The 11392-nt window shown below is 36.6% G+C and overlaps 1 pseudogene; it reads left to right on the top strand.

Moving 5' to 3' along the window:
* Positions 1-5136: 5136 nt before the first annotated feature.
* LOC136118034 (small ribosomal subunit protein uS7m pseudogene) overlaps positions 5137-11392 on the top strand; it is a 54102-nt pseudogene continuing 47846 nt past the window's right edge.

The raw sequence follows: 11392 nt of genomic DNA, 5'->3' as shown, positions 1-11392 counted from the left end.
CTCTGAAGTACATATTTTATCCACAGATGTATACATTTAGCCATAAGTGCTAGATGAGATAAACGACACACAGAATTTTACTGTAGATTCTCAGATGTTTACAAGCAAGCAACTTTAAAAGAGAAGGCAGCATTAAATATGGCAATCCATAAATGCAAGGGAAATTCAAGTCCTTAAATCAAGTCAAAATGTACTTACTGCCATCTGCTCTTCACAGTGACATGGCAATAGATGCATGAATAAGTGACTCACAGACCTTAAAAGAATTGCCTAAATGAGTCCAATAAACAGAAGCAAACAAACAAGAACTGAAATCTAACTATTGATTGGTAACAATAATTAAAGCTCAGAATTTTGCACATGATCCTAAGAAAATGACATAAGCCCTCCTCTGTCAGTGTTCCATGTGCTCATAATCTTAGACTTTTTGAGGCCTAAGTTCTTGAATGAGTATTGGAAATATAAAACATCAAATAAAAAGGCAAAAGTATTTAAGTTTCAAATGCATTGAAGACACTGTGTAGACTTCATAATGGAATATAGTGAGCCAACAAGTAAGAGCCAACTAAGAAGACTGATTTCTGATTTGAGAAGACTCAAATCAACAGAATCAGAAATCAAAAATGAGAAGTAACAACCGACACGGCAGAAATACAAAGGATCATGAGAGATCACTACAAGCAACTCTATGCCAATAAAATGGACAACCTGGAAGAAATGCACAAATTCTTAGAAATGCACAACCTGCCAAGACTGAATCAGGAAGAAATAGAAAATATAAAGAGACCAATCACAAGTACTGAAATTGAGACTGTGATTAAAAATCTTCCAAAAAACAAAAGCCCAGGACAAGATGTCTTCACAGGTGAATTCTATTAAACATTCAGAGAAGAGCTAACACATATCCTTCTAAAACTCTTCCAAAATATAGCAGAGGGAGGAACACTCCTAACCTCATTCTACGAGATCACCATCACCCTGATACCAAAACCAGACAAAGATGTCACAAAGAAAGAAAACTACAGGCCAATGTCACTGATGAACATAGATGCAAAAATCCTCAACAAAATACTAGCAAACAGAATCCAACAGCACATTAAAAGGATCATACACCATGATCAATTGGTTTTACCCCAGGTATGCAAGGATTCTTCAATATATGCAAATCAATCAATGTGATACACCATATTAACAAATTGAAGGAGAAAAACCATATAATCATCTCAATAGATACAGAAAAAACTTCTGACAAAATTCAGCACCAATTTATGATAAAAACCCTCCAGAAAGTAGGTCTAGAGGGAACTTTCCTCAACATAATAAAGGTCATATATGACAAACACACAGCCAACGTCATACTCAATGGTGAAAAACTGAAACCATTTCCACTAAGATCAGGAACAAGACAAGGCTGCCCACTCTCACCACAATTATTCAGCATAGTTTGGGAAGTTTTAGCCACAGCAATCAGAGAAGAAAAAGAAATAAAAGGAATCCAAATCAGAGAAGAAGAAGTAAAGCTGTCACTGTTTGCAGATGACATAATACTATACATAGAGAATCCTAAAGACTCTACCAGAAAACTACTAGAGCTAATCAATGAATTTGGTAAAGCGGCAGGATACAAAATTAATGCACAGAAATCTCTTGCATTACTATACACTAATGATGAAAAATCTGAGAAAAAAATTAAGGAAACACTCCCATTTACCACTGCAACAAAAAGAATAAAGTACCTGGGAAAAAACTTACCTGAGGAGCCAAAAGATCTGTATGCAGAAAACTATAAGACACTGGTGAAAGAAATTAAAGATGATACAAACAGATGGAGAGATATACAATGTTCTTGGATTGGAAGAATCAACATTGGAAAATGACCATACTACCTAAAGCAATCTACAGATTCAATGCAATCCCTATCAAATTACCAATGGCATTTTTCACAGAACTAGAAGAAAAAATTTTACAATTTGTATGGAACCACAAAAGACCCCAATAGCCAAGCAATCTTGAGAAAGAAAACTGGAGTTGGAGGAATCAGGCTCCCTGACTTCAGACTATACTACAAAGCTACAGTAATCAAGACAGTATGGTACTGGCACAAAAACAGAAATATAGATCAATGGAACAGGATAGAAAGCCCAGAGATAAACCCACGCACATATGGTCACCTTATTTTTGATAAAGGAGGCAAGAATATACAATGGAGAAAAGACAGCCTCTTCAATAAGTGGTGCTGGGAAAACTGGACAGCTACATGTAAAAGAATGAAATTAGAACACTCCTAACACTGTACACAAAAATAAACTCAAAATGGATAAAGACGTAAATGTAAGGCCAGACACTATAAAACTCTTAGAGGAAAACCTAGACAGAACACTCTATGACATACATCAAAGCAAGATCCTTTTTGACCCACCTCCTAAAGACATGGAAATAAAAACAAAAATAAACAAATGGGACCTAATGAAACTTAAAAGTTTTTGCACAGCAAAGGAAAGCATAAACAAGACCAAAAGACAACCCTCAGAATGGGAGAAAATATTTGTAAATGAAGCAACTGACAAGGGATTAATCTCCAAAACCTACAAGCAGCACATGCAGCTCAATATCAAAAAAACAAACAACCCAATCCAAAAATGGACAGAAGACCTTAATAGACATTTCTCCAAAGAAGATATACAGATTGCCAACAAACACATGAAAGGATGCTCAACATCACTAATCATTAGAGAAATGCAAATTGAAACTACAATGAGGTATCACCTCACACAGGTCAGAATGGCCATCCTCAAAAAGTCTACAAACAATAAATGCTCGAGAGGGTGTGGAGAAAAGGGAACCCTCTTGTACTGTTGGTGAGAATGTAAATTGATACAGTCACTATGGAGGTTCCTTAAAAAACTAAAGATAGAACTACCATACGACCCAGCAATCTGACTACTGGGCATATACCCTGAGAAAACCATAATTCAAAAAGAGTCATGTACCACAATGTTCATTGCAGCTCTGTTTACAATAGCCAGGACATGGAAGCAACCTAAATGTCTATTGAGAAATGAATGGATAAAGAAGATGTGGCACATATATACAATGGAATATTACTCAGCCATAAAAAGAAACGAAATTGAGTTATTTGTCATGAGGTGGATGGACCTAGAGACTGTCACACAGAGTGAAGTAAGTCAGAAAGAGAAAAATAAATACTATATGCTAACACATATATATGGAATCTAGAAAAGTAAGGTTATGAAGAACCTAGGGGCCAGAGAGGAATAAATACGCAGAGGTAGAGAATGGACTTGAGAACTTGGGGAGTGGGAAGGGTAAGCTGGGACGAAGTGAGAGAGTGGTGTGGGCTTATATATATTAGCAAATGTAAAATAGATAGCTAGTGGGAAGCAGCTGCATAGCACAGGGAGATCAGTTCAGTGCTTTGTGACCACCTAGAGGGGTGGGGTAGGGAGGGTTGGAGGGAGACACAAGAGGGAGGAGCTATGGGGATATATGTGTATGTATAGCTGATTCACTTTGTTATAAAGCAGAAACTAACACACCACTGTAAAGCAATTATACTCCAATAAAGATGTTAAAAAAATAAATTAATTTAAAAATAAATAAATAAAAGGAGGTAAAGAAGAGCCCAACATCTTAAAGGCAGAGTCGAATGAAGGAAAACAATGAACCATTTGCCAGAAAATGAAAGATATGTCCTGGATATACTGGCTAAGGGCTCTGAGCTCAGCCAGTGGGATTCTAGGATCAGGATGAAAAGCTGGGGTCAAGCCATGTTGGGTACTGACACTCTGCCATTAAGGGGGGACCAAAGGGACACAGGCTGGGGGATGGGATAAGGAATTTCCACAGCAGGGCAAGTTTCTCTCAACTCCTCATAGGGAGATGCACCATGGAGTCAGTGTTATTAATATTGAAGAATGCAAACTGTACTTTTGATGAATGAGTTAATAACAATAACAACAACAATAGCTAATACTTTTATGTCACTTGTTTTGTACCGGGCAGTGTTCTAAGCATTGTACACATACTAATTCGTTTAAGGTTCATTCTGTGAGTGCCTATGAGGTAGGCACTATTATACTTATTTTATCTATGAGGAAACTGAGGCACAGAGAGTTTAAGTGATTCGTCCAGATCTTACGCTAGTAAATGGCAGATCCAGGATGAATCAGTCAATCAATTAATTAACAGTGAAGCCACTTGTGATGCTCTGTCTTAGCGGACAGACACACATGCTATTTTCTACTCTAATAATGTAGATATATGCTCTACACTCAGCTGTCCACTTTAGCCCCCCGTACTGAGTACTCAGTGTTCCTACGGAATGTAGGCATCTCTCCTTGCTCTGCGGTATTTTGTGATTATTTATCTCTTAGAAGGCACACAGTTTCTTGCATTTTTATCTCCCATTTCATTAGAACAACCTGAGCAGTCCTACTTAAAACTGTGCTCTGAAAATGTCATTAGGTTAGTTGGCTAAAATTGATTTGTTATATTCTATTCATTTTCTGAACTATATTAGCCAACTTGAAGGATTATTTTTATTTTTTATATTTAGTATAAATTTTCTGTCTTGGAACAATCTCAAACTTACAGAAAAGTTGTAAGCAGAATTCAAAGGCCTTTTCTTCCTGAACCATTTGAGAATAAGTTGCCAACCTGATGCCACATCACCCCCCGAATACTGCAGTGTGTATTTCCTACAAACAAGAACAGCCTCCTACAGATCCACAATACAACTATCACAGAAAGTTAACAGACACTACACTCCCATTTAATCTCCAGACCCCAACTGTCCCATTAATGTCCTTTATAGGTATAGTTCACAGTCACGTACTGCATTTAGTTATCCCTTCTCTAGTCTTCTTCAGCCTAGAACAATGCTTCAGTCTTTCCTTGACTTTCATGGCCTTGACACATTTGAAGATTACAGGCCAGTTATTTTACAGAATGTCTCCCAATGTCTGGTGTTTCCTCATGATTAAATTCAGCTGATGCATGCTTGGCAGCAATATTATGAAACAATGCTGTGATCTTCTGATTGCATTCTATCAGCGGTGCAGGATTTTGATTTATTCCTTTACTGAGAAAGTCAGCCTTAATCATTTGATTAAGGTGATGTCTGCCAACTTCTCCACGGTAAATGTACTCTTCTCTTTCTAATAAATAAATAGTTCCTGTAGAGGCACTTTTATTTCAAACTTTATCAAAAGTTTTTATTTAATTAAATCCACTTTTAAAAAATTAAGCAGAAATTCTATTTCCAAGCACTTCAAAGATTATAACAAACACAAATAAAGTATCCTTTTAAAAGTGTCCCAAATTAAATCAAAGGTACATCATCAAAGTAAAACACTTGTGACATTAAGAATTCATTTAGGTTGTAATATTTTCACATTACTTTAAAAAAATCGTTTGTGGGTCTTCCCTGGTGGCACAGTGGTTGAAAATCTGCCTGCTAATGCAGGGGACACGGGTTCGAGCCCTGGTCTGGGAAGATCCCACATGCCGTGGAGCAACTAGGCCCATGAGCCACAACTACTGAGCTTGTGCGTCTGGATCCTGTGCTCCTCAACAAGAGAGGCCACGATAGTGAAAGGCCCGCGCACGCGATGAAGAGTGGCCCCCGCTTGCCACAACTAGAGAAAGCCCTCGCACAGAAACAAAGACCCAACACAGCCAAAAATAAATAAATAAACAAATGTGGGTTTAAAAAAAAATCGTTTGCAATGTTCTATAGATCATATTTAAACATTGTTTTAAAGACGTGAAATAATTTAGTATTTAAAAATATTTTTACTTTATATTGGAGTATAGTTAACAATGTTGTTTTAGTTTCAGGTGTACAGCAGAGTGATTCAGTTATACACATACGTCTATCTATTCTTTTTCAAATTCTTTTCCCATTTAGGTTATTGCAGAGTATTGAGCAGAGTTCCCTGTGCTGTACAGTAGGTCCTTGTTGGTTATCTATTTTAAATCTTAAATTTTAAATCTAGCAGTGTACACATGTCAATTCCAAACTCCCAATCTGTCCCTCCCACCTACTCTTCCCCCCGGTAACTGTAAGTTCATTCTCTAAGTCTGTGAGTCTGTTTCTGTTTTGTAAATAAGTTTGTATCATTCTTTTAGATTCCCCATATAAGCAACATCATATGATATTTGTCTTTGTCTGACTCACTTCACTTAGTATGATAATCTCCAGGTCCATCCATGTTGCTGTAAATGGCATTATTTTGTTCTTTTTAATGGCTGAGTAATATTCCACTGTATATATGTACCACATCTTCTTTAACCATTCATCTGTCGATGGACATTTGCAAATATCCCATTCTTCATCAGACTTTCCATGTAGGAATTTACATTAGCATGGACTCATGACGTCCTCTTATATTCAAGGGGTTACCACCACTTAGATAACAGAGGTCATTATCTTTCTGATGCTCAAATTAATCAGTGGGATCTCCTTTCAGCTGGCTTCTGTGTCCTTTGGACATGGTCCTATCATTCCCAGAATACTTGTACTCTCTGGCTCAATAAGATGTCCCAAAAGTTTTGACAGAGTCCTGAAATCAGTCATCTCCAAGAAGCTCTGATTCTTTTGAGTAGAACAGGATACTTAGAAACCTGGGTGAAAAAGGTGTTCATTGCTATTGGGGAGGGAGGGAGCAGGTGCTACTGCAAGGCGATGGCACACACACACACCTTCACATCTATATTTAATTCTATATTTATTTAATTAATTTAATTTATTATATGTATTGAAATCCATGAGTTCACAAATATACAACCACAGTGTTCTTTCTAGTTTTCTCCCTTTCCATTAAACAATGAAAATTCTGACTCCTATTTTTTCTGGGCATCTTTACTTTCTTGATCAATCCCCCTGTTTTTAATCCATCTCCCATTAGCATTGCCACATCTCCCCTGCCTAACGCCCTCTTTATTCTGTTCAGGCTCTGGAACCTCTTGCCAGGCTGCCCTACGCTGGCACCCTTCTCACACTGCTTGGCTCCAACATTCCCCTCTGGGATGCCCTCCACGTGAATGCCCTCCTCACCCAGATCAGCTGTAAAACCCACACCGTGCTGCCCCCAAACATAAAGGGCCCCCTCCCACTGGGGCTCTTCACTCCTCACACTGGATGGGAATGGGATCAAGTCCAGTTGGATGCACTTCGCTGCTGCGTGGGCTTTGGTTCTACCCTCCCACCCCTGCCCCAGGCCAGGCCCACTTTGCTCTGCATCTCATGACTTTACATCCCAACTCTTCAGAGAGCAGAAGGGAAACAAATTGATACATTTTCTAATGCTATTTAAATACATGGAAGTTGTTCAGAAGAAAAGGAAATCACTGGAGATGTTGGTTTAAAACTGCTTGAAAAAAGATATTCAACAATTCAAAGCAAGATTTGTGTTTTTTTAAAAATGAAAACAGTTATAACCATGAAGAAAATGTTTATTTCCCATGAAGATCTTATGTCAACCAATAAACAAAAATGTATTCATCATATATGACTTTGTAGAACTTTCCCTAATATTTGCATGGCCCCTGGCAAGAGTACTAATGGAGACTCACATACCAATAGAGAAAATACTTGAAAGTTATACAACACGTGAATAAGCTTTCAACTAAAATATGTTCTATCCTCTTACCTTGACAAATTACCTTTCATAACAACAAAAAAATTTTAATAACTAAAACTATGTTTTCATATGACCAAAAGTCAGCTAAATATCAAAAACAACTGAAGTTAATTACTACTGGATGTGTCTGGGTATTGTTCTTTTGATGAGCCAGTGATTACCAATGAAACAGAACAAAGGCATACACAATTCATTAATTATATTTTTTGTATGAAATTTACTTTTCTAGTTTTCACGCTAGCAAAATCACTAATTACGTGGTCATAATCAAGATTTTCACATAATTTGCTTTTACTCTAAGTTATCCCAAATTAGATGACCTTTCTTGAACAACAGAAGTTCTTATATAAGTTTTGGATTTTTTTTGTTTGTTTGTTTTTTACTAATTTCAATTTAGAGAAACTTTGCTGAGGTAACAGCACCTGAAGTAAAATCTCTAAAGCAGGGCTTCCCTGGTGGCGCGGTGTTTGAGAGTCCGCCTGCCGTTGAAGGGGACGCGGGTTTGAGCCCCGGTCCGCAAAGATCCCACCTGCTGCGGAGCGGCTGGGCCCGTGAGCCATGGCCGCTGAGCCTGCGCGTCCGGAGCCTGTGCTCCGCAACGGGAGAGGCCACAGCAGTGAGAGGCCTGCGTACCGCAAAAAAAAAAAAAAAAAAAATCTCTAGAGATTTTAGATTCAGAAACAAATCATGAACTTTATGTATCATGTTCAAACATGATAAATTTGTTAACATAAATATAAATAAAATATAAATAAACTTATTGTAATAAATGTATAATTACAAATTATTGTAATTGTTAAATATTACAAAGTACTTTAATTTCATCACATAAATTATTATCATATAAAAATATTTTACCATCTCTTAAATCAATATTTATATCCAAGCTTTTATGTAAAGGATCAGTATCACACTTCACCCATGTTATATCTAGACCTACATATATATCAATCTAAGAGTAACGTGAATCATTTAATATTACAAAATGTTTCTCAGATGCCATGTTCAATTGTTGTGAGCAAGAAAGTGGATGCTGAGTAATATTCCATTGTATATATGTACCACACCTTCTTTATCCATTCCTCTGTTGATGGACATTTAGGTTGCTTCCATGACCTGGCTATTGTAAACAGTGCTGCAATGAACACTGTGGTGCATGTATCTTTTTGAATTATGGTTTCCTCATGGTATATGCCCAATAGTGGGATTGCTGGGTCATGGGGTAGTTCTATTTTTCGTTTCTTAAGGAACCTCCATACTGTTCTCCATAGTAGCTGTATCAATTTACTGTCAAAAAGGAAATTGTGTCATTTGCAGAGACGTGGATGGACCTAGAGACTGTCACACAGAGTGAAATAAGTCAGAAAGAGAAAAACAAATATTGTATAATACCGCTATATTACTATTCCTATAATCTGAGAGTTAATTTGTTATCTTTTTCTTACTTAGGAAATTTTACTGCTCAAATCCTTCCCTCAGAAATGCTGTTTGATTCTGATATTGGCAGTGGCACAACCTGTCACCTTCACTGCACTCAGATATGGTCAACTTTTATTCTGAGGACATTGAGCAGGTTAGTCTTGAGGGAGGCTGTTTAGGATTACAGGTTCTGCTCTGCCACAGCTCAACAAATCACAAGTGACATACTGCCCATGGGTTACTTAACACATTTAATTTTGTGTGTATGATAAATGGAGCCCTCTGAGGCATATGGTCCAAGGCAAAGTCCCCTTTGTTGGAGTCTAAGGACAGTAATGCTATACTGCCTACAGTACCTTAAGTGCTGTGTAAAATAAAAGATGAAATTATAAGACATGGCATGTTTCTTCATAAGAGTGTGAAATCTAACTGTGGAGGGGGAGAGTACTAGGATCCATAAGTGAACAAACATAGTAAGACAGAAGTTGCCCAAATGTCCAGAAAGATGACGCACTTTGTACCTATACACCTGCAGTATCCTCATGAGTCCCAGGCTACCTGAAGGGCAAGGACTGTCACAATAGTCATGGAGCTTTGTGGAACACCTGGTACAAAATCAATACACAAGAAACGCTGAGGATGAAAGAAAGGAGCATACAGCTCCTGAAATAATTAGATCAATTTTCTGATGCCTTAAAAATAAGTCCTTCTCACCCCAATTTTTCCTCCACTTCTCTTTCTCTCATCTGCCCTCTTAATTCATCTTGTCCCCCACAAAGGCATATTCTTAGAAGTTAAACTTATCGGCTCTCACGTTTGACTCCAATGCATATTTGATATTTCCCCCCTATTTGATGTTCTTTTAATTAATATTTACCATGAGCATGTTGTATATACTTGTATACATATTAAACTATTTCACTGACATTAGGGAATTTTTTCCTCTGCATCCTGTGTGATTTCTATTTGTGATTTCATTTCTGTTCATGAAGTTTCTGACAAGGAAGTGAGTCATAGTAATCTTTAACTTTGTTAAACATTTTTATAACAAAGTAACATTCTTGCGATGACTTTGTAGACTCATTGAAAACGGGAAGTGTTAATCATGCCTGGTATGGATGAGAAAAGCAATAGCTAATGTGAAATGAAACCAAATCGTTGTTCATCTGTTTTGGAACAAAGAGCTATATGTGCACAAACACTCATATAACCACTTGCGGCTACGCTCTAATTCGCTCTCTTAAATGCTTGATATTTGACCCTATCTTGGTTTAGCTCTGCTTGCTTTAATTATGATCAAAAGCTGAGAGTCAAGAAATAATCCAGATATTTGTCAAGCACCCACAAAATTCATGGTACCATATGAGGTCCTCGGAACATGGCATACGGAAAGGGCAGTCCTTTTCTTAAAGACTTTATAATCTAGGAAGAAAGGAAATAAGAATATACAATTATAGTAACTACAAAATGAATAGGTCAAAGATTGCATTTGCAAGTTAGAGAATGGGCTGAATAAATTCAAGTCTTATCTAAACCTGGGTTTGCACAAAAGTATACACAGAGGAAAAGAAAGAAGCCAACTAAGAGCATGATATACTCAATTTAATTTTCTTAACTTAAGGTACAACTTACAGTGAAATGCATAGGTCTTACGTGTACAATTCAATGAGTTTTAAGAAATGTACACACCATGTAACAAAATAACAATTATGATGTATAATATTTCCATCACCCCAGATAACACTGTAGAATCTATATAGTGATATCCCCTCTTTCATTCCTGATTTTAGAAATTTGTGTTTTCCCCTTTTCTTTTGGTCAATTTTATTACTTCTTTCAAAAAACTAACTTTCAACTGTTAATTATTCTCTATTGCTGGTACTTTTTCTATTTTAGTGATTTCTATTCTTTATTATATTTTTTTCTTGTACTTTATTTGGTTTTAATTTGCTCCTGATTTTCTAGCTTCCTAAGGTAGAAACTGAGATCATTGACTTGAGAACTTTGCCATTTTCTAGCAAAAGCATTAAAAATATAAATTACCCTCTAAACATTTTTCATAACTTTAATGTTTTATTTTTATTATCATTCAGTTTGAAATATTTTCTAGTTCCCTCTATGATTTTTTTATGGTTTAGAGAAAAAATGTGTTAACTTCCAAATATCTGGAGTTTCTTTAGGTATTTTATATGTAATTTTTAATTTAATTCCATCATATTCTGACAATATACTCTGTAAGATTTCAACCTTTTGAAATATACTGAGAATTATTTTATGACCCAGCATATGGTCCAGCTTAGCAACCATTC

The sequence above is a fragment of the Phocoena phocoena genome, chromosome 1 (genome assembly GCF_963924675.1).
Source record: "Phocoena phocoena chromosome 1, mPhoPho1.1, whole genome shotgun sequence".
Classification (NCBI taxonomy): Eukaryota; Metazoa; Chordata; class Mammalia; order Artiodactyla; family Phocoenidae; genus Phocoena; species Phocoena phocoena.
Note: the sequence above shows the minus strand (reverse complement) of the source record. Positions and strands in the feature narration are given on the sequence as shown.